Source organism: Ciconia boyciana, chromosome 15, assembly GCF_034638445.1.
Source record: "Ciconia boyciana chromosome 15, ASM3463844v1, whole genome shotgun sequence".
Lineage (NCBI taxonomy): Eukaryota > Metazoa > Chordata > Aves > Ciconiiformes > Ciconiidae > Ciconia > Ciconia boyciana.
This window is the reverse complement of record NC_132948.1, coordinates 15,187,688-15,212,010: the sequence shown is the minus strand read 5'-3', so window position 1 is coordinate 15,212,010 and position 24,323 is coordinate 15,187,688. Positions and strand designations below refer to the sequence as shown.

Sequence of the window (24,323 nt, the reverse complement as noted above, 5' to 3'; positions counted from 1 at the left end):
ATACTTACTAATGCAGTTGAAACTTTTTTTTGCTTAAAGGTCCAAAGTAATGTCAGCCACATGGCAGTGGATGAGATGTGATAAGGCATCAGAAATCCATCAACAGTTTTTTAGCAAAGCTGCAAAATAAACTCTTTGAACTTTCCTGTAGTCAGTGTTTATGCCTGGAATGAACTTGTCCTGTGTCCTGGCAGAGAACCTGCATAACTGTTTTGATAGAAATGAGATATCCTCTGTCAGGATTATTACTGCCTTCCAAAACTGAACTCAAAAAGTGAGCCATATAGTCAAACACAGAAGCGTATGGTTAAAATTACAAGGAGAAGCTGTGTAAGAACAAACATATGTCAAACATAGGGTATTGGCTTCCTCCTAATGGGTTTGGACTTCGTAGCCCAGTTAAGTTGCCAGAATTTAACACGATATACAGTTTGTGGCTTTTGTGTCTTATTTCTTAATGCAATGTATGATGTAAAAATCATGTAGTACAGCAGAATATGGGTATCCGTAGTTACCCTACCAAGTGGCCTGTCTCCTGTCCTTGATTTGACCCCCTGGTGTTCTCCTCGGCTATTCTGATCTCCCTCTCCAAATTAGCAATCTCTGCATAAAGAACATGAGCATCAAGATCAATCCCAGCAAGAAGAATCCTTATAATGAGACTAAAGGCTCAATTTCATGGAAAGATTTTGTCAGTCAGCAACATGCTAACACCCGCAGTCCAGGCAGTACATCCCAGAGATCATTATTAAGGAGTGTGGTTAAAAACTCTTTCCCTGGGAGTGATTTTGCTGCTTGGGTAAATCTCTCACAGGTGCAATCTATTAGGAAGGCCAGACCGCTTCTTATAAACAAGCAAGCAAGAACGATCCAAATAATAGGCAATGATGTGTTGCCTTGCCAGCAGAGAAGGGCCAAGAGAAGACTGCAAATTTTAGTGGAAGTAGAATTTGGGGGGAAAAATCCATAGTCTATAATGGGATTTTTGAAAGGAACTAATTATTCTGTACAAAATTTTCCAGTCTACAGAAGTGGTAGTTTAAGAAACAAACAGAAATACCCAAAGAAAAATTCAAGCAACCTAACCTGGTTATTGAATGAATGTTGCCCTCTTTTTGTATAGTATAGGTGGGACTGACACTAGATGTAAGTCATCTGCTATGCAACATGATTTGCTCTGCCATAGCCAATTTCAACTGCAGCAGCCAACATGGATTGTTCAAGTTGGGTGACACCAGCATTTGTGATCTGAGATGCAGCCCCCTTTTTTCTTTTTTCTTTTTTTTTCTTTTTTGAAGATGATTGAAAGAATCAAAATTATAGGGACCTTCTTCACCTGAGAGGCACAGTCAGGTAAGTAGATATTTTTGCAAATTCTCTTAACAACACACCCCAGCTTCAGCCTGACAGTACAACACTGATATGTTCCTCTTCTCTCCTAGGAATGAGAATTCAAGATCCAGCAAGAAGGTAAGCTACATAGTTAGTTATAACAAATTCGACATCCATTCCAAAAAGATTTTTCCTAGAAATCCTTTCAATCTGAAATTCAAATATTCTTTGAAGTCAGTTCTTTTGCAAAATTTTCTGGTCCAGTTTTTTTTTCTGTAATACCTTAAACTACATGTAGAATGTGATAATTTATTCTTTTGTTTCCTTGGCTAAGGAGAATTCAGTGTGTATTTTTGCTTTACCCCACTATTTTGAGTGATTCATCTTGCCTTCCAAAATGATTACATGTCCATCAATCCAACTGCAAACCCTTTTTGAGAACTCCTTGCCACTGTTATATATACTGAATAAATCGAAGCCAAACTATCTCAAATATATGTTTCTGTGACACAATAAAATGATTGCTAGGATTATAACTGTCTGCAGCTGGAACTGAGAGCTATTTCAGCATTGAGCAAATAAATCAACCAACCTTCCTGTTCCCCACCCCCCTCACTAAAACCACTGAAAAGTGTGTATAACCAGTATTTGATCTTTTTCTGCAGCATCCAGAGGAGCCTGCGGAAGCAACCACCTGAAACAGTCCTCTCAGTACTTTCCACCTGTAGCCTCATGTGCCTTATCTCCGAATCACTGCGTTTGGGCTTCCTCCTGGCACTGAGTCAGTCTGCTTGTTGTTAAACATTTTCCCATCTGTTTTTGGCTCCACACTGGATTTCTCCTGGACCCTGAAAGCAGTGGATAGTTTTGAAGGAAAATGACCCGACTGAAGCAGAATACAATTTGAAGAGCCCTCCACATGTTATTGCTAAATCCTGGAAGCCTCCCTTCAGGATTAGTGGTTCCTTAGTTGCTTCGATGGCCAGGGCTAGCAGCGCTCTGGTAGGCAGAGCAGGTCTCAGGTGGCCTCCTTGGCTCTGATCTTGCCTCAGGTTGTTTTCACTCCTCTTTCCTCAGAGCTGTTTTTCCTCCTCAGCTACTCTGCTTCCTCTCTTGCTCATGTGGTGTTGCTCTTCTGTGCAAATACATATAACTTAAATCATGGTTGCTCTGCTTCCACCTTCTGCTCTTTGTATTCAAGTATTAAATTTCACTTTATTTTTAATCAAACCACATCACATTTCTTTTGGGGGTCACAGAAGCATGTTTGGCATGTTTAAGTTGCTACCGTGAGGTTCTTCTCCAAACAGAATTCAAACCATTATGTTACAATCTGTACCAGACCCTTCCTAGCAGCTGTGTTTATACAGCTCCTAGTAAAATGGGTCCCTGATTAGGATTTTTGAATAGCTCATTCACTGAAAAAATGGTGTTTTGAACCAGTTAAACCTATTTTAAAAAAATTGGGATAATATATGATTAAAAATTTTGGTTTGAAGAAATGTCAGTGGCAACACTCTGCCAAATTTTAGGCCCAAAACATCATCACCATTAGTATCACAAAGATTAAGTTACTGGAATTTAATTGGGCAAGAAGTGTTTTTTCTTTTGCTTGTTTAAAAAAATAGCTGAAAAATTCATTTGACAGAGATTGAAAATTATATGTTCAGAGTAGTCACCCAAAATGGTTGAAGTTTGGTAAATTATATGAAAGTGAGGACAGGTTCTTTATCTTGGAATTGTCAAGCAACAGTAGTTTGGGGGCAACTTGATCCAGAATAAGAAACTGAACATCAGAGCAGTTCTGGGGTTGCTTCACACCTATCAAGACAAGCTGTTTGAAAAACCAAAACCCATCCTCTATTCTGAGCCACACTGATACACACTGCAGACCCTGCGTGTTGGACAGGTGGGTTGTAAATAGCCATTCTGTCCCTGCTGTGCCAGGCAATCTCTTTATGAGGTTGGAGAAGCGATAGTTGGTGTGTCAGCAGCAATGCCTTCTGGTGCGCAGGGAACCCTACAAGCTTGAAGAGTGTTAAGGCTGGGAGGAGAAGGTACCTCATCTGGGCTGTTCCCCACGGTGGAGTTAGCAGCTGCATTTCCAATATACTGCAAGTTTGGTTACATGCTTTTTTGCTGCAGATACCGGCACTGAACAAAAACAGTAAGCGTACATTAAGGCAGGGAAACACAAGTGCTGCTTCTGCTCCATTAAACTGGAACACATGATTAAAGGACCAAAAGCTACTGCGGCTGACAAACTCCATACTTAAATGTTTTTTAAATCGTAAACTAAGAGCAAAGATTTATAAGTTTGTGTCATGATCCATAAATCTCGATCTCCTGTTGTCCTTTTACTCTAGACAAATGGCTTGTAGAGGAAATTGTAGTGGTTTGGATAAGTCTAGGTTTCAGCAGTCAGCCCTCTTAGGTCAGACATGTAAGAAACATCTGTAATTGTTTGAGGAATTTGGCAGACAATCTTGTGCTTAAATCACATTTTCCCCTTTGAAAGTTGGAAATGTCCATGTATAAATTAGACACACAAGCCACATACCTCTGCACTTGTGGAATTAGACAAGGTATCAACTTGCTGTTACCTTGCAAATTCTCCTGCAAGGTAAGAGCAAATTGATACTTTGCTATAGTAAAAGAGACCAGCTTAAGGTTCTTTAAAACTGTGTACCTTTTTTGTGCCCCAGAATAAAATCTAATAGTTTTAAGGGTAGTCATCATTAAGTGGCAGGCTACTTCAGTGTTGAGAATTTGCCACTTGATTTGGATTTTGACTAAGACTAAAATCAAAAGGCTCTTTGAGTAGAATTAAACAAACCCTCCTTTCCAGGCAGAATTGCTGTTATGTGCATAGTTGTCACATACTGGGCCTCTGAGTACATTTAGCATACAGTTGTGCATAGTCTGTCTAGAATCATCTCATCCTGTAATGAGATCATGTGAATTCAAAGCATATTAAATTTAATCTGGTTTTCAGGATTATACCCTGCAAGTTTAAAATTGAAGAGTATGAGAAAGGCGTAATGTTCCTGACTGCTCATTACAAAAAATGAGGCCCAGTTCATTGTGAAGGAAGTCTTTGGTTCTGCCACTGAAAGCAGAATTCGGTAAACGGACTTCAGTGGGAGATTCAAGCTGATGTCTGGTGACCTTTGTCAAGCAGAACAAATGATTGCTGTGTTTGCTAGAATTGTATTAGCGCTGGATGGTTCTGGTACAGCCTGAGCAAATGAAGTTTACAAGTCTGGCTGTCTATCAGCAAACTTTGCTGTTTGATGGAGTCTACAAATGCTGTAGCATAGACCCTCCGGGCAGCAATTTGAGGCCCTGCTTTATTTGATGCCAGGTCCTTTAATAGTTTCAGAAAGTGATTTTGCTTGTAATAGAAAAGCATGATGAAAACAGGCAAAATCCTGAATAATGTGTTAAAATCAATTCCTGTGTGTCAGATTCCTGCATAGCATGTCCTTTGGTGGACACAGTAGTTGTCTGAACAACCTGAGGAAGAGGCTGTCACACAGATGCTGCATAAAGGCTGCATCTCTGTGTGTTCCTGCTCAGGAATGACAAAGAATAGCTATCAACTATTTAAGCTTTGCCCAGCTCTTAGTGGACAAAGAGCCAAAACCAGGCAAGAAAACCTCCCAAAAAAAGAAAAGCCAAAATTTGCAACCACTCATTATCTTTTTTTGTATAAATAACCTATAAGAGCTAAAGACTGTATTGATGATTCGGAGACTCATCTGTGAGTCTGACCTTGACCACTGCAATGCTGCGAAGTTTACTGTGGAAGTGTCCTTGGCAGCTTTGAGCTCGAGGATGTACTAGATTTCTTCCTAGCAGCATTCAGTGACCAATCTTGTGTGATGCCAAGCCTTTCCATGTTCAGCACCCTGCTTTATTCTAAGGACAAGCTTAGTTGGTTGTCAATAGTCCTTCTGAGGCAGGGGTTTTTACTGTGGACTCATGGAGTGAGAATCACGCTAGAGGGAATGAAGGTGGAAGAATTGTCTCCCTTGAAGCCATTCCTGGAATAAAAAATACCCCTACTGTCTTCAGTATGTCACTACTGTAGCACCATGGAAAACAGACTTACTGTTTTCTTGCAACACTTTCTGCCACCTCTTTTACTCTTGTTTTCCTTTCTGTCCTCTGTACTTTCTCCTTGCTGCTCTCTCTTCTACATTCAGTTATCTCCCTCTGTTTTCACTTATTATTTCTTTACACACTTAACCCGAGTCAGTTCTAACTGCTTTTTTTGCCTTTACTCCCTGGGAAACATCCACATCCTTTCTGTTCCCTTCCCAGGGCTTTTTTGTATGCCAGCACTGGCACGTCTTAGCCAGCTTCAAGCCTCCCTGCTCCTCCAGCCAAGCATGTTGTTGATAGCAGCAGACTGGGTGCCTGACTGGACTCAGCTGAATATCTCCCCTTTGGGATATTCTTGGTGGCTACTGCCATGCTCGATGCAGCATGGCCCAGTTTCTCTGTATGGGGTGGGGGTGGCAGGAAAGGTTGGCATAGAAAGGGCAAAGCAATCTGGCATCTTCCACAACTGCAATTTTGTTTCCCCATGAAGAATACAGGTTTCCTTTTCAGGAAGATTAACCTGTTTGGAAGATAGTTTTCACATCTTCACAGGGAATACAGTGCAGTATTTCTCTTGCAAGCCTATCTGAACCACTTCGAGAAGTTGCAGGGAATATGTTAGAGCTGATTGGCAGTTGTCAGTCACTGGTTATACATCTTCAATGTTTTTCTTAGGCAGGCTGAATTGCCTGATACAGCTCTCTGGAATGTAGCAGGAGGCAGTGCAGCATTTTCATTTAATTGCTTGTGGAGATAGCTGCAGGATTGTGGTGTCAGAAAATATTGCTAAATCTCAGGGGATTTCTTGGCATTTTGTTGCCACAATAAGGTCATAGTTGTCAGAGTGGCTTAGTACAGCCACAGAATATGTGTACAATTATTTATGCAGCCTGAAAATGTAGTGCAATAATAAAATACTGTATTTGCCTATTTGCGACTTGCATTTGTTTGAGTCTTCTAATGCTACTTTTGTCCTTTGCTGTATTGTTTAAATGTGTATTTCTCATATTTGAGATTTATAAAGATGTTAAGAGGAGTTGTATGCTGTCAGTCTGGTCACATTTTGCAACCAGTCTTAAATATGATCCTACTTGTGGGTTTGTGTCCCTCAGCTGTCTTTATTACCTAGGTATTCCAGTTTTGTAAATCCATATTTATAAGGAATTTGTTCCACAGTAGAACTGCCATTGTGTTGTTAATACCAAGATGACAAGTGGCCTGAAAATGAGGTGTCAAGCAAACATAGGCAGTTTCCACTTGAGTTTTTTCAACTGTCCTGCAGCCCAGCCAATCCATGTTGTGGAGCGTTTGCAAAGTAAGATTAATGCAGTGCAGAGCTGCTGATGAGTTACAGGAAAGCAGTCACTTGAGACAAAAATGAGGTGGCTGTGTGGCCACCCCTCCCCTAGCAGATCAAAAGCTAGCTTTGTTTGAGAACGTAAAGGTATCTGCTTTTCTGTGTGTCATAGCTGAGATCTCCTTGTTCAGGGTTATGTTCACTGTGTGCAAAATAATAGCCTACAGCAGGAGTGGACTTTTCCAGTAGAAATTATCTTAGTTGCACAAGTGTGAAAAATTCTTTCTCTGTATTGTGTTTTTGAAGATCCTTTTCTCACACTATAATTTTGTGTCTATTCCTCTTGTCTCCTGTGAGATGTTTCAGTTCAAGCATTATGATTAAGTCAGAAGAGCATTCCCACTGTGGACAATATGAAGAATGCTCCAATTACCCTCTTACCTGTATCTGTGGGATTAGCCCATGAACTCTCTAGCTGAAAACATCCCTGGCAGGTTGCTCATATGCACAGTCATTCTGGCCCAACCAGAACTGCTTACATAAGTAAAAAAACTCAATGTGACCTTGCAATGCTACTTAGCAAAGTCATAGGCACATTGGTCATGGTAGAGTATTACTGGAGGAGCTTTCCTGATGCTTCTTTGTGCTTTTACTGTTTCCATTTGTCATGGCCTTGGTGCCTCTCACTTCTGGGTTTGTTTTTAGCAGGAGCTTCATTTCTCTGTTATGATACATTTGAGAATTCGCTGCTTTTTCTCCCAGAACTTAAACTGGAGAGAGATTTTTAGTATGTCTTGCAGAACAGATCTGAAATCTGAGCTAATCAGACTAACCTGGTAAAATAGGTTTTACAATTAATCTAACACCAATCTGCTGCTCTGTAAAAAGCATACCTAAGCAGTATTTATTGTCTGTAGCCACAAGAGGGGGGGAAAAAAAGCACACATGTGGGATGGCTGCATTCAGCTACTGCAGCAGCAAAGAATTTCCTAAGAACACTGCATGTGATAATCACAGTCCAATGTGTTAGCCCAAGCTTGCTAATAAATGTTTGTGCACAAACCCAGCCTCTCTGAGAAAGGAGAGATTGAGCTGAAAATCATCCTTGGAAACCTGGAGGATTTTTAAGGTGAATGGGGAGAAGAGGAGGAAAAATGTGATTTTCAGGCTGTAATGAAAGATGGCTTTGGAGGATGCGTGCATGTGCAAGGAGCCTGAGGGAGGAAGTGGGAGACAGAAAATTCAACATCTTTGAACACTGACAAATTGCCTGGCTATGCTTAATGATCTGACAGCATCTTCTCACCGGCTGCATCAGCATTAGGGTTATTCATCACTTTCATAGATTCATAGCATTAGGTAACACAACTTTTCTATCAACACATGTTTTTTCCTGCCTGGTGAGCTGAAGAACAGCTTCTTACAGTTACTTCAGCAGGGGAAGCACACAAACGAGCAGGTTGTACTCTATTTCAGTTTATGTGAGTTACGCCTCAGAACCATTTTTGTCTGCCACAACCATTTTAAACTTGAGATGTTGATTCCAGAAACTGTTATTTTGCTATTCATCATCAAAGGTTTGGTCAAAGGTTTCTTCTGATCAAAATATTTGTGTCTTCACAGCCCTCTTAGTGAGATGTCCCAGTGTTCCCTTTGATGCAGTTTAGGAATGGCTGAAAGTAATAAAACACACAAATGGAGAGGTTTTCATAAAGATAGCATTTGTTTTGGGAAGCAGTGGTATCTTTACCATTTATTACTGTGAAGCAGCTATGTCATCATACTTGTTGGGAGACAGCTGTATACAGTTGCTGGACGGAACTGATTTTTAGAAAGCTATTTTATAAGAAGCATCATTCATCACAATGATCCACTGAGAGGCCTTGATGCTGCCAAAACTAATGGCTGTACTGTAACATCAACAACCATATTGAAATAAGAAATTACAGTCTTTTGGGTTTGGATTTCTTCATATTTAAAATGTTTTTGTGTGAAGGTCTTGTTGATGGTTTTGGTGGTGATGGTAGTTATATTGGTCATTCACATGATTTGCCATAGATGATAGCTTTTTGGACCAGGAAGGACTGTCCAGTGCTTATGCTGTTAAACTTTAAGAAAATACTTCATGTATAAAGTGATAGGATTTTGTGGTCGACTAAAGAATGTGTGGAAAGAGCGAGAGCAGGACTGGAAGAGGGGGGATACCATTTGCAAATGACATCGAGACCAGACCCTGCTGTTTATAGTATGGAGTTTCTGTCATATTCCTCTAACACAATGATGGTGAGAAGTCATTCCGAAGTGTGTTCTGATTTGCCCATGCTTATGAGCTTTCTTGTTTTCACTAAGTATATTTGCATATCTGAATTTCCCTAAGGGAGACCTAAGCAGAGTTTAAATTAAACTTTAACATTTGCCAGAATAAAAATGAACATTGTATAACTGATCACAAAAACTACAGTTTATGCTCAAGTGCAAGTATCAGAGAGGGCTTTGGCATAACTAACACAGTATCCTATGCAAATATTCGTAGCTGAAAAGGAATTAATCCCTTTCCAAAGGTCCAGCACAAATCTTTCAATGGCACATAAGCCTGCTTTTGAGGGAGCAGGTGCTTAGCAAGCCCTGAGGATTCAGATTTCAAAACAATCTGTACTCTGCATTGACACATGCAAATATCTTAAAAACAAATTTTCAAACTCCTATTCTCTTATAAATTTGCTATAAATTCTATATATTGTGAATTTAGCTGTAACCTACATGGCATGCAGAAATTCTGTAAGAACAGGACTTTGATCATCTCAGTCTGGAACTGGACAATATCAGCTTTAAGTTGGGATAGAACAAAGCTGTAATTGATGGTTGGCCAGGTCTCTTTGCCAAGCTGCTCGTTTTGATCATTCATAGCAAGAGACCCTTATTTTGTAAAAATCCTTTTGTTGGTGAAGACAGCAGACAGGTTCTATTCTGTCCTCAGAGAGGGTGGCATGGTGCCAGTGTCAGCAGCCAGCAATCCAAAGTGTTGTGTTTAATCACAAGATTAATTTTTCCTTTTATTGGCTTTTCTTTTCAATATCACCAAGCATGACATGTTGTAAAACAGTAACACTAGTTGAACAAGGGTTGGCTAGCATCTCTAAGCCCCCTGGCTATGTTGATAGCAAAATGAACATTTGGCTTGATGTGCAGCCAATAGAGACTCCCAGGAAACCAAACCGGGAAAACACACTTGTCAATGAATGGGCCATGTGCCTGGTGAAGAATTAGGGAAGAGGAAGCAAGATGCACCTGGGTATAGGAGCTATCCTGGGGCTCACGTTCTTTTTTTTCTTACACATTGCAAGCACCTGCAGTTTCAATAGCATGCCAAATATCTGAATTTTCAAGCTATAGATCCAGTCCATTAATGGTCTGTGGTTACATTAGGATGTATTTATTTTAGCCTTAGACCGGCTATATGCAGGTTAGCTTCTAAAAGGAGACAGTAGTAGATCCAGATCACGTTAAAGATTTGTACTCATCCTACTGAACACAATGACTGCAAGAGGTTGTGCTTTGCATTGAATCGTGTAGGAAGAAATTACTTCTTTTTTTTTTCAGAGGGATGATGCCAGATTCAGAACTTTTTATCCTTAGAGTCTGCAGCAGTGACTGGGTGAGCACCCTAGTGTGCTATGCCATCATGCAGAAATCTGGTCATAGGAGTGCTTGTGGTGGAGAAAAAGGCAGGCTTAGTCTGTCAGTTCCTCTGTCTGCAAACAACCATGTTCATTCATCTTCATTCAAGGGACTTCTGTGGTCTTGGAATGGAAAGTTTAGCAGTGTTTGGTGTGAATGCAAGAATGGATAACTCTCTGCTTGGCAAAGTAGGATACGTGAGCTTCCAGAAGCCTCCATTTTGAGGGTTATTAAATATTTTAAAACTTAAATGAATATAGTCCTGTCTTTCTACAGTTTATATTGTAACCTATGAATATTATGCTCCTAATGGTCTGTGCTGCTGAAGACAGATGATGGAACTTAACTGTACATACAGGACGATAAGTGTACCTTCAGGGTAATGTCCCTTTAAATTAAGATTTCTGTTTGTGGATTTGACTTGTTTTACTGATATCCTCAGCATAAATGCACAGATTTGCATGTACCATTTTCAGCCAAAGTTGCATTTTATTAGCTTTTCACAATCAATAGGTAGGGCAAACAATAATCAGTTAATCTACTGTATGAACAACATAGCTCCTAAAAGATCAAGGACCATTGCATGGTACAGTCAGATGCTGCTACTAGTTTGTCGAGGCTGGGTTCCCTTGAAAGCAAAGGTTTCAGATTGCTGCCTTGACTTGTGGTTGCTCTTAATTTTACAGGAGCTGCTTCCATCAATTCTTTCTTCTGCTAGAGATCCTTCTGTTCTATGAAACTGTTCTATGATTGATAATCTTGTGAAAAGATTTCAATAACTTGAAAGTAAAAATCCACAAATTGATATCATGTGCTATGGTGCCCCTGTTGAATGTCACTTTTTTCAAATAGACACCATGTGGCAGCTCTCAAGGAAGTGGCCTAATTTTTTGTCTCAAGGATTAAACTTTTAAGCCCCCATTTCCAGCCTCATGCCCACTCTCTCAAGGAGCTGAGACCTGGGTGGGGGGGGATTAGGTGTGGTTGTGCATTTATGTAAATATGAAGTATTGCCTGGAAATTGGAGAAAGAGACTGCAACCAAACAGCTGTCTTTGCAAATTTAGTATTTATTGCAGAGTTAAACAAAATGCCCTATTGTTTAGAGCATGATTTGCCTTGGGCATTGGCTTAGACAGTCGCGTTGGCTGAAAAGAATTTCCTAACTCCCTTTTCCACACAACAGAAGATTAAGTAGATAACAGCAACAATTGGCTGTTTTGATCTGGCCTTGACATATGTTCCAAGCATCTACTTCATGATGCAACTACATTATTTTTCTCTTTCATGGCTGCAGCACTCTACTCCTACTTTACCATCACTGCTACTTGTGCTCCATCAGGGCTTCTTTCTGAGTCTTCTTTCTGGTCAAAAGCAAACAATTTTAACAGATTCCTGCTGCATAGTGTGTAAATTCTGTATGCACAGGGAGTTCCTGACACGTTAATAGTACATTAAGTCTTTTGGACTTACAAAAAAGCTCCATTGAAGGAAACAAGTTCAAAGCAAAAGTTAGAGGAATTGCATGCGAAAGCTTTAGTATTCTTGGTAAACAAGAGCCCAAAAAAGTTGTGATGCTACGTGGTGATGGTGATGAAAGTTGGAGACACTGAAGTACAGAATATTTCTGTGGAGAGCTTTCCCCTGAAATTTTGCTGGCTGTTCTCATGCACCGTCCCACCGTCTGCTGGGAAAAGGCTTCTGATCAGCAATATAAGTGGGTCACATAAGTTTCCTGCATCTTGCCAGGCCCACAGGCAGCTCTGATCAAACCTTTTTGAAAATGCTTACTTGGTTTCTGAATTGAATTTATCAGCTGGCATGGAGCAGTGATTTAACTAGTTCAGTCCTGGATGCAATTGTATGTTGTAGGAAAAGCTGTAAAAGTCCTGCTTTCTTTTCCATGTGCTGCTCTGTAGCAGGGGCCATCTGGTACAGCAAGGTGTTGGGGACAGTGTTGCTGGCCATCTTCTGTAGAAGGCAAAGATGAGGCTGCTGTCTTCCCTTTGGAACAGGGTCGAGGCTGGCTCCAGCTGGTGTCAATTCCAGCTGTGCTGGCAGGTCATTTTTTGATTCCCTGCACTTGGTACTACAATCCTGTTCATGTCAGATCTTTGTTCAGAAGGAAGGAATGCACTAATACACAGGAAAATCTGTCTTCTGTCTGCTTAGGTAGAGGTGTTGGTCTACGAGTCCATATTGTACGTGTTGTGATTTGGCTTAAATGTAAATAGGGAATGGACCTGGAGCCTGACACAGTGGAGTTGCAGCTATTGGTTGCAAAAGCTTTGAAGGGCCAGAGTTTGCAGCCACATTAAGACAGAGCATAACTGGGAGTATCTGGAAGCTGAGCACGTATCTTCATTTGAACTGTTTTCTTCTCACACAGCTGCAATGGTAGGAGATGAGGTAGCACTAAATGATTATAATACCGACAGCGCTGTGTTTCTTTATGCTTATTTAGTTCCTGTGTTGTGAGTATCTCAGCAGTCTGCAAACACTGCAGGCACGACTGCTTTCATTGTTTCAAACAATGGCGTTTCAACACGCAGGCCACCCGCTGACCGAGAGTTATGGTAGATTATGAAGAATCTTCCACAGTGCAGAAGGTGCTGAGCAGCTAACTAGCAGAGTTGCTTCAGTTATTGAACTTAAAGTACTGACGTGAACTGGCTAAATAGGCTTCTGCATCTGCATTGCAGATTTGCACTGATCTAGTAGATCGATGTTGGGCTTGGCTATGCTAATGCAATTTTTCTACTGGACTGCAGTTAATTACCCCGTACTGGCTGGCAGCACCCACCTGTAAGCTTGTATCCGCTCTGCAGAAGGGGGATGCTGAAGGAACAAAACATTTCAAGGTGATGCTCACAGTCTAGCCTCCGCTTGTGAGTGGTGTGATAGAGGAAAGTTCATATAGCACTGGAGACAACTTAGCAACAACTGATTGACTAAAATGTGACAGTATGGAAGCTGAAAATTGAGGGGAAGGTAAAGTAACACATTATTGTGGTGCTGTATGGTTGCCTTTCACTGAATATACAGAAAATGCTGTCATAAAAGACAAATGTAAAACATGCCTTTCCTATTTACTAGAAAAAGGACTTTGTGCCTACTGAAAAATCCAGAAATTTCCAAAATTCAGAAGTTGCCAGAGAAATCACAAGCAAATGAACGTGTCCTTTCTGAAAACCTTTTTTGATCCAGAGGGTGCTGTTCTTACTTTGCCTGTTTGCCTTCACTAACTTCCGTGGAGTCACTCTCAGTTAGACTAGATGTCAGGCCAAACACAACTGTTTCTAATATTGTTTGCACACAAAGCAAGGTGTGGTGTAAGAAGTAGCTTTCAACACAAAAACAAATGACAAACAACGGATTTCACTAATAGAAGAAAAGGTTGTGTTGGTTTGTTTGTTCAGCCAACAACTTTACTAGTTAAAAAAAACCATAATGCCTGAACAAACCATGCCCTTTTCAACAGAGGTTATCGAACAAATCTTTCACATTTTTATCAGTCTCCGAATCAACTTGACACAGTCATTGATTCCTACAATTTTAGATCAGGTGATAACTGCTGGACTCAAACTTATTTAGGACCCACCGGCACAGCCACGTGGGATTGGCACTTTCACCATTTAGCATGGCTCTGTGAGGCAGCTGCAGATCATTTGCTCTGTCTCCTGAGTCACAGTTTAGGAACCCTTAATCCAAAACGAATGCTGTAAATCGTCCCCTGTGGACCCGGCGAAGTCATCCGAGCTGAAGACGGATGGGAAATTAGAACAATTTGCAAGAGAGATGTTTCAGAGAGGTTCTGCTTTTTGTGATTTGTACTCCCAGCTCGGGGAGGGGGAGCTGGAGATTTAACTCTCCTGCAGACAAGTGCTCAGAGCCTGTGCGCAGAGTTTCGCGAAGTCGGTGTGGTATGTGTGCATCATGGGGTGGTGGAAAAACAAGTCACGCATTCTCCACCACGGGCTTTCTTCCTGTTTGAAGGGAGCTGAGCACTTTAAGTTATTTTCTTTGTCGCTGGTTGTGCTGTCGTAAATGAGCAACACAAGATCATATGTAATTTGAACAATTCAGCGCCTGTGTGTTTGTGAAGGCAAGTGTTTGGAGTAGAGTCGAACACGTAGGAAACAAAATCCTGGTAGAAATTGAATCTGTTTCTCCTTGCCTGCTCCTCCTCTCTGCTGCCCAGGCAGCCTTTCTGCCAGAAGTGCACACCCAGATTGACTTTTAAGAAGGGCGCAACTTTGTCGAAATGGTTTAACTACACAGATGCCGCGCTGTCCCTCGCCCTGTGGGGAGGGGTGGTGCAGAGGCTCCGGTGGGAGCACACTCTCTGGACAGACTCTGCTTTTTCTAGGGCTATAAGATGTTCTGGATTCACTTTAACCCCTTCCTTGTCTTGCTGGCACAAATTGTGAAGAATTTAAAATATTTCCATTTCAAGGCTGGGTTTTGCTGTCTTGGCATCTGTTACTATTCAGAATGAGGACACTTGCATTTTCTTGCTGGCTGTGTTCACTGTATCTTTAGCAGAACCATGTCATTATCTCTAGCTTTTTTTTCCCCCAACATTCACAAAAAGCCCCTGGGAAGCTAAAGCCATGGTTATGTGAATTTAAGAGAAGCAAGGAATAGTAAAGGAGCTGCTGCGTATCAATTACTAAAGACACAAGGTGGATGCATTTTCTCATCTTGCACAGTTAAGACAACTAACATGGAGGGTTTGCTCTTCTTTTTAATAAGCCTTTGAAGGAGGGCTATTTTCTGCATAGCCTTTGCAAGCACAGAGTTTTGCAATTCAGAAATGCTAACAAGTCTTCAGTATTTATTAATTCAGCAAAGATGATTGTTTTTGTTCGTGGCTGGAAGGGATTCATTCAGACCACAACCTCCAGATGTCCCAGGGACTGTGGCTTGCCTTGAGCTGTCATGGGGAGGGAGAAGAGAGAATATGATGCTTTAGAAAGTAAATACAGAGTTAAAGTGCCTGTATGGGCAGCGCACCATTTTGAGGGAAAAGGCAGGATCCAAACAGTCTTTTGTTTAATTACAAAAAATCAAAGCAAAGCACCATGAAAAGCAAACAGATTTGTTAACTTGTCAATTGCTTGATTGATCTGGTATTGTAAAAAAAATAAAACTCTGCTGATATCTATGTTTAATGTTGAACAGCAAATGTTGAAGATTTAATAAAATGAGTGTGTAACTCATGCCTGAGGAACAAACACTGTAAAAGGCTCTTTTCCTAACTGTAGTGTATGGAAACAGGCCTGTAAGTGTGCCAGAAAATTAGGTATAAACAGTGCAAGTGAGAAGCTTTGGGAAGGCTGTTGTGATGGAAGATGAGGAAGAGGATGGGCCCCACTCCACATCTGCATCGCCATGCCCGACCTGCAGCAGTGTAAATCTCTTGATTTAAGGACTTACTAGTCTGTTGCTGCTAATCACTGATTTCAGCCATTCTTTCAGTAAATCTATGTCTATCCCTAGTTGATGAACTTCTCTTGAGACTAGCTATAACACCTTCCAATTAATTTTTATGGACATATCTTTGTATTCTTTTAAAAGGAAGACTTTTAAAAGGAAAACTGCTGAGGGAGGGCAGTTAGTGTAAAAGGTGAGGTGTTCCCAAAGTAAAAAATTTGCTGAATTGTGGAATATATAGGCAAACTGGTGAAAAAATAACCCTTGACAAGGTCACTTACTCTAACTAATTGACTATACTTTCTCAGGTAAATAAAAAAGAGCTTTTTTTTTAGTCCAGTGGGTGAGTGAAAAAAGATTTTTTTGTAGGATTCAAATGTGCATCCTGGAATTAAGACATGAAAAGGGGACTTTTTTTGGCTCTGAAAAAGAAATTGCTTTTCATATTCACCAAAGGGTACTTCAGGGATTTAGCTTCCCAGAACATGGTTCATTTTAACCGTGTTATTGCCCTTTGGAGTCAGGTACAGTGTACTACATTTTGAGAAGTTACGAGTTTCCTTCGAGGTTTTCTTCAGAATATGAATTGTAGCTCTGTGCTTGGATTTTCCAGTAGTCATGTAAAAAAAAAAATTCCTACCAAAAATTTCGACAGTGACATATGAGACCAAGAAGATTGGAGCTGTTCATGTTATGTAATAAATTTATAAAACAGCTTCAGAAAAGGACTGTAGTGACTGGGATACTCTACTGATTTTATTTTTTTTAATTTATTTTTCCCCTCCTCAAATCAAAGGAGGCAAAAGGACAGTTCTAACTTTGCAAGCTTGCTTATGTCTCTGTGGCTGTTCTCCTGTGATGTGCAGCTGCACACTTCCCCTAACCATTATGGTAGACTCTGTCTGCTGTTGGAAGAGGAATGAAAAGGAAAGTAAGGTATCCCAGAATTTAACACGTTTTCTAGTATAAGCGAAAACTAGTTTGCTTGTGGCATATGATTTTCAGGAAATATTTGAGGGAGGAAGGGCAGGAGGGATAAGGGGTTCATTCAGAAAAGCTGAACAGTAAATTATTTTCACTACACTGTGACAGCTGTTCAGCAAGAAGTAAATATTCATATTTTTCTGAAAAGTAAAACGATGGCCCCTACTCTTTAAATTAAATCAAGGGAAAAAAAGCATGAATTATGAACTTCAGCAAAGTTCAGGAACAACTGGGTATTTAAAAAGTGCGCATACTAATGTTAACTATTGCCATTGGAAGCAATGGTAGAACTCCGCAGACAAAACATCCCACAGTTCAGATTTGTATCCAAACCTCTTGCTTGAAAGTTTGGCCTGGAAATTTCTCAACAGTTAAATCATAAGATGCTTGATGCTTCTCATTCTGGTCCCAGCTGGGAATCTGGAAAGTGTAATGCTTAAACTGAATATTCGCTTTGATTCTTGGAAATGGGAACAAGTTTCGTCAAAGAACTGTTTTGTTTTTTTTTTTCCTGCATTGCTTTGCCTATTGCATATTGTTAGCAGATGGTGACACATATGCCATTTCCATAGTCTTCTGTGTTGGTACAGGAGCTGCTAATTGTTCCCTTTTGACTCGGGAGCGTATTAAGCTTTGTTAAGGCATCTCAGGTAATTGTAATCCTGGCTTATGTTCCTGAGTTATGGCAACAGAGTTGGAAGATTTTTAGTTCATCCGGCCCAGAGCGTAGATGTACCTTTTCTGATAACTCTGTGCTTCTTCCAAAAAAACCATTCCCCAAAATCACAAAGTCATAGGCTTTTTAGTGAATACTGAGGTATTAGTAGGGAATGTGGCAAAACAGCTACCCTATGTCCACTGCAATATGTGAGCAAGCTGCTCCTCTGTCTTTAAAAATGATGGGGTTTGGGGTGAAGCAAATAATACACAAGTAAAGCAATGACACTTCCCCCTGCCATCATGGCTGCCAGTGAGATCCCCGCCTTGTTGCACTTGAGAGTGGAATTGGCAAGAAACAAATCTGTATACCAGGCTGAATCCCATTTCCCTGTCTCTGTAATTAAGATGCTATCATCTCTTAGGATGTTTTCTAAGCAAAGTAATTTTGTTTTCTGTCAACCTGCATTGAATACCTGTGCACCAAAACAAATATTGGAAGACTCCCTTTATATTTTGTCCAAGCTGACAGAAACATTTAGACCTAAGGTGGTGATGCTATGTTTCATAATTTAAATTAAAAAAATATGACTGTTAATGTGACAGTTGCTATGCATTGTTTTAGGTTTTTATTGCTTCCCAAAAGCATTTTTGTTTTTCACAGGTCCTGTAATAAGATTTTACCTGCAGGAGAAGCTGCCTCCAGAAGCCTGCCCTAATCCTGTTAGATGGCGAGCGGAGATGTTGCAGTTGTTGATGTGCAGGCAGGGGAGGCTTGGGACTTGGGCTTGGTTTGTGCTGTTAAAATTGGAAACACTTAATCTAAGCCAGGGGTCACAGTCATTTAATAGTTTGAGAAGACTGTGGCTGTGCTTCTACCTTAGTGGCTCTTTTTGGTATCTGTTGAGAGAGTGCATGGGAACAGCCGTGAATCTCCTGCATGTGTCACCTTGCCTCTGAGCCTGGGACATCTATCTGTGGATCTGCCCGTGGGCTGCGAGACCCGCAGAGGCACCTGAGAATGCCTTTGCATTGCCACACACCCAAATTAGAGCAGCGATAGCAGCATGTTCCTCTGCTGCATGGGGACATGTATGTTACTGCTCAGTCATTTAATCTAGCATCAGGACAATGGGAGGGAGAGAAGAGGAAACAGAGCCCGAAAGTTATTCAGTGATTTTTCTGGGAGACTCAAGGAAAGGAGAATAGCTCCATAGAGGGAAAGATAAGACAGATTTCTAGTAGAGATGTTCAGAAAAAGGCTGTTCTGACCCTGCTGCTGCCTGGGGGTGTCCCTTTCCAAAACTAGAAAGGGGAATGAAGATGACGGTGTTACTGAGGAAGCGTGGAGATAATGAGCTAACAAACAAGCTAAAGTTTGATGCATTTCTTCCTTTGATGAATGCAAATGGAGGAATGCATTTAGTTTTGTAACATTTCCACCGGGCTAAGCAATGTCATTTTGTTTTATTATTGTTATTGCACCCTTGGTTTTGTTTTGAACTGCATACATCTCTTGCTTGCAATATAATCTTACACTTTTGCTTGCTGGCTTGTGTGTCCCACTACCCTCTGCTGGAAGAAATGAGGATTTTTCAGCTGTGTCCTTGTGCCCCAAAACAGTCCCAGTCCTCCAGCAGAAACGGGCTGTGAACTGGTTTGGGAGGACCCCAGTTCTGCCCTGCTGTTGCTGGCATCCATCCTGCAGAGAAAAGACCTGGTGTATAAAATGTTGCTCAGTTTCAGAACAGTGCATGGCTGGGCGAGGTGGTACGCGTGGGGTCTGTGACAGCAGGGTACTGAATTGGATGGCGTGTCCATTCTGTTTTGTTACCTTGGCCATAGTTGTTAGGTCTGTTCCAGTTTATAATTAAAGGTGTTGCCAAAATAGACTAAATCACTGATGATTCTCCTCTGATGTCCTGTCGTGAGAGGTGGCTGGTACCAGGTGGTGGCTTGGGAGGGGGTAAAACGTCCCAAAGCAAGGTGGCCATGGGGGCACATTCTTCCCAAATGCAGAGTTTGCTTTATAGGTTGAAACATGAAGGTCTCTTGCATTTTTATTTTCTTAAATCTCACCTGAAGTAACTTTGACTTTTTTTCCCTGCTTAAAATCTTAATATACTAAGGCCCTCTTATACCAGCTATGCAAATGTTCTTTTTCAGTGTCATGAGAATAAGGTATATAAATGTCTTGCTCCCAGTTCAGGTTTCCATAAAACCCCTTCGGGAGGATATTCCAGAGGGAAATTAAAGATGGGATTCTAAGAGAGGCTTTTGTTTTATTATTACATATTTGCTCCAGTACTTGTTATATGAGAATGTTTACACTTTCTACGCTATCTTATGTATCTATTTGCAATAGAGGTACCTCTATCTCTTTGTTTCGTTCATCTCTTCTGTAAAATATGAAATCCCTAATCTTTCTGGTTCATACAGGGAAACCTTTCAATAACTGCAGTAATTTTGCTGCATATGTGTCTAGAAATCTTCAAACAAGAGAGTTCAGATTAGGACTGGCTTCCTTTCCCTGCATAAGCAAGCTATTGCATAGATAAAAGAACTTGCGTAGCAGCTCTGAAGCATGTTATTCAGGCCACAGACAGGTATTGTTTCCAGATTGCAAAGGCAATACAGGATCCAGACAAGTCTGCAAGAACCTCTGGTCTTAATTAGTTGTAAATTTCCTGACCAGCTCTCTCAAGTCATGGAAGAAATGTAACTGCTATTACCAGCCTCACAGGATTTTCCTTCCCCTCCTTTGTACAAGCCTCTCTAGCTGCCCCAGCACTGCGAAGAGCAGCTGGCAGATTTGTCAGAGACGGCTGGATATCGGGGTGCGTGCCCTACCCAAACACCTGAATTGTGGTGACAGTGTCAGACCTTGCCTGCAGCTGGCTGATCCTTCATGTCCTTCCAGCTCAGGCCATGCAACGTCCCTGACAGGACCGGCTGGCATCTCACTGCCGGTTCATGGAACAAGCGGCACACGTGGTAGAGAGATAAGGTCCTCCAATAAGATATTCCCTACTAGTATCCACTACCCCGAGCAGCCCCTGCAGCTCTTTTCAATGCAGTTTTAACAAGGCAGCTTGCTCTCTGATGCAGACCCGTGACAGGCACCCTGACACCCAGGCTGTCCGGGATTAAGCTCAGACACCTGGGCTGTCTCTGCTGGTGTCCTCTGCTTTTCTTCTTTCTCCCTACATCTTGGAAAGCACATTATGTTACCCAATTCTCTGCTAATCCACTGAGGATCTGATCACAGAGTTCAGAGCTCGTATTGAACATTTCTTAGGCATATTGGCTCATTGTTAATTTAAGTGACACATACTTTAATCTAATAGATGCTGTCTTTTAGTTAAATAATTTCTGCAGTAGCTGTAAAGGGATGGTATTTTGTGAAATTTCATTTCTTTCTACTGAAGCTCATGTGGAAAAGGAATATCTAAAAAGTCAAATTAACTTTTCAACAAGGGTAATATAGACTGTATCTTTTCACTGATGTCACCATCCCCCTCCTTATCTCATCATATTTCTTTACCTGTTTCTCTTTCTCATCACAGCATACATATAATGAGCTACCTTGCTTCTGCTACACCACTATCTCATGAATTCAAAAACTGAATATGTACTAGGTGTGTTCTGCCAGTATGTGGTTGGGGAATACAGTGAGCAAAGTCCGTACAAATCCTTCTGTGCCAGTAGCTGGGATCACCTCAAGCGTGTCTGAATTAGGCTGCTGATAATTTGAACTTACTTTAAAAAGCAACTCTGTAGGAGCAGCCCACCTCACCTTTCTGCATTGCTGGTGGATTCATGCGTGTATTGACAAGGATGAGGACAATACGGAAAACACTGGAGAACGGCCTTCAGTCAGGGAGGAGCTATACTGTGCATTTTTTCCATCAGAGAGGCATGGGATCTGGCAAGTGCAATTCCATCTATCCAACAAAAACTTGGGTTACAGATTGCTGAGAGGTCTGGAAGATCACGAGGGTCACTAGTGGTTTAAAATAAACTGTGTTCTTCATAAGTCAAGGAAATGGGACTCTGGTGGACTCAAGATGAGGGGCTGTCTCTTTTTACCACTGCTATAGTAGATGCGGCATTAATTTAATAATTCTGATGTTTACAAATTAGAAGCACAAGTTTGCATTCCACATGGCGTCTTCGAAAATGCTCAGAAAAACTCAGCTTGTGTAGCATGTGTACCCCTTTCAGACACTGTGAAGTATCTTTCGACCTCCCTGGACACCATGCTGGGCAGCTGGACTGTGATTATTGCTGGAAATGGTGCACATGGGAGCACAGACTGAGGGCAGTGCAGCCACATGCATTGAGAACTTGGCTGTGTTATGAGTTATTGGTTCATACAGCATCTTTTGGAGGTAATTCTCTGACTTCCCATTTAGCAAGGTTTCTGTGGCTTGATAATTCCCTTATGTGAATTTTGGAATGGGCTGGAAGTCATTCAGCTGTTGCAGTACAGAGATGCTGGTGGCCGGCCATATGCAGACAGAACTGCAAAGGAATGTTACTGGGCAGCAGTTCCTTCTTTTTCTAACCAAATGGATTTAAAACTTTCAGTGTGACAGGACAACTAGTGTCTCTCCTGCTGTGGTTATTTTGCAGTGACTCCTTACTGTCCTCCTCTTCTGTCATGACCGAAAGACCCCCCATACCCTCAGCTCTCTATTAGCTGCTGGAAAAAGTGGGATTTGATTCCAGCTGCTCAGCAGGGTACTGATAAAAGGTTGGTGCATGTTTGAGAAGCCCTGGATTACAATTGTCCTTGCCTCTTTCAGCTTGTGTGGCATTTTAGGGTTTGCAAAGTCCAGGGCTGAGAAAGCAAACCCAGGAGCTTCACATAAGGGAGTTTGTCTCTGGATCTGTGTTCTCACTCTGTAACCTGCGCTCAGAGTCTGCTCTGATTTGCCTGTGCACTGGCAATTGGCTCCTTTCCATGAGGCACCAGAGGGTTTACTGCTGCTCAGGGTGACTCTGCTTGCGGCCCATTAGGCATTTGAAGTGCCATGAAGACCTACTGTCTCACTTTGATGTGAGCATTATCCTTCTAATGTAAAAATGTTATTGTGTACTCTGAAATCCAGCCTATATATACCCTAGAATCAATGTGCAATGGATGCCTTCAATTTGAGGTGCAAATAAAAAGCTGGGCATTTCAAGTGATGCTACACTATTATAGCATATTCCTTTACAAGTACATCAAAACAAAAACTCTGCCCTGGGCTTTCATACATGTCAGTCAGTAAGTTCTAAGCGGCTCTGTGTAGGTCCTTAATTCACTGCAGGACAACACAAATTTCAAAACACTGTGTGGAGAAAGATTTTGCTGTTTTGATCTGTATTTGCAAATGAGCCCAGTCCCTGCCTGCCCAAGCCCTGCTGCTGTGAGCAACTGAATGCAGCTCCGGGCAGTAAGCTCTGTCTTTGCTACTTTTATGGGTGCTGTGCCAGGTTTCTGGGCTCCCAGCAGCTATGGAGCATGCAGAGAGCATCTCTGCAAAGCACGCGCATTGAGTCCAGCACAATCCAGTCCCGTCTGCTCACCGTGCACACGATGTAAAGTCACATTGTGTGTGTAGCTCCTAAGAATATGTCCTGCCCATTGGCTGCAGGGTCAATCTGTGCCTGTGGAATAGGTCTGGGATGGCTGGATGGCTTCTGAACTGGAGCATGGTGATGGGTATGTTTACCCCTGTGGTTGTCTCACTCAGAATTGGTTGTTGGTATTCTTCTTCCTTCTCTGTATTTCTCCCACATCAGTTCACATGACAATAGTGTCTTTTCTCAGTCGTGGAGACTGTTTAAAAAGGGAGGAAGGGAACGTGTTCCAGAGCTCTCAAGCAGCCTTGTGAAAAGGGTAGAGTGTATTTTGCTTCGGGGGTGATGTATAGCTCAGATAAGACTTTTCACCAAGGACCATTATATCTCAAGTTGACTTTTTAATTGATTTAGCTCCTCTGATCTGTACATTGCCAGACATGAACCACTAGCCTTTGGACGGAGTCCAGGGTGTAATGGAAAGTTCACCGAAACCCCATCAGCTCTTGTTAAACCTGAGTGAATTTCAGCCCAGCACATTTCTTGTGAATAATTAAACGCAGTTAAGCAAGTGATGGATTTGAATGTCTCTCTCTAGTGTTCAGCTATATTTCAATTAGGAAGGGGCTCATGAAATTCTTAGGGGGTTTGGTGGTGGGTTTTGGGGGATTTTTTGCCTCTTGTGATGGATAACTGCACCTGGAAACCCAGGGTAGACGTTTTGGTATCTCCCACTTATCACCAGCATGAGCTACTCCATGTGGCACTCAGCTCTCATCAGTTTCTGCTTTTCAGTAGTAAATTCTCCAGTATTTACTTCTCCTTTTCCCATTTTTATGTAACATTCGGAGTTGTTATCCTTTACTTTGATATCACTTTCTATCAGTACAACTGCTGTACTCACAGTGAGGGTGTAGTGCTATGGCAACGATATATTATCTGCAGTCTTGCCAATGAGTAAGATATGGTGCAGAAATTAGTTCATTTGTCAAAATCTGATGTGGCAGAGCTGAGCAAAGTACTTGGCTATCCTGAACCTCCTGCTACTTTCACAAGACCTGCCGTTCTGTTTCGCTTTGGTTATGACACTCAGAGGTACATTCTCTCCTGACTGTTTCCAGTGATGCCTTGTTAAAACTGCAGATGTCTTAGCACCTTGGAAAATACTTTTAGATGTACAATAATCTCCAAGCTATCTTTGGTAGTGACAGAAAATGGAAAATGAGCATTTTTTTTTTCTTCTGTTACTATTCCAGAAAGGTACT

General features: G+C 41.5%; 1 protein-coding gene across 6 annotated transcripts in view; it reads left to right on the top strand.

Annotated features, from left to right (window-relative positions):
* The window catches only part of ZDHHC8 (zDHHC palmitoyltransferase 8), a 121,935-nt gene that overhangs the window by 61,913 nt on the left and 35,699 nt on the right, over window positions 1–24,323 (top strand). For 2 of the 6 annotated variants that reach the window (XM_072879690.1, XM_072879691.1), the window contains exons 2-4: window positions 1,299–1,353; window positions 1,443–1,470; window positions 1,998–2,334. The exons of 2 other annotated variants lie outside the window; for them this stretch is intronic. The gene's annotated coding sequence lies outside the window, so the exon portion shown is untranslated. The remainder of the gene's footprint in view (window positions 1–1,298; window positions 1,354–1,442; window positions 1,471–1,997; window positions 2,335–24,323) is intronic. 2 more of the 6 variants (XM_072879692.1, XM_072879693.1) reach the window with 1 other exon arrangement.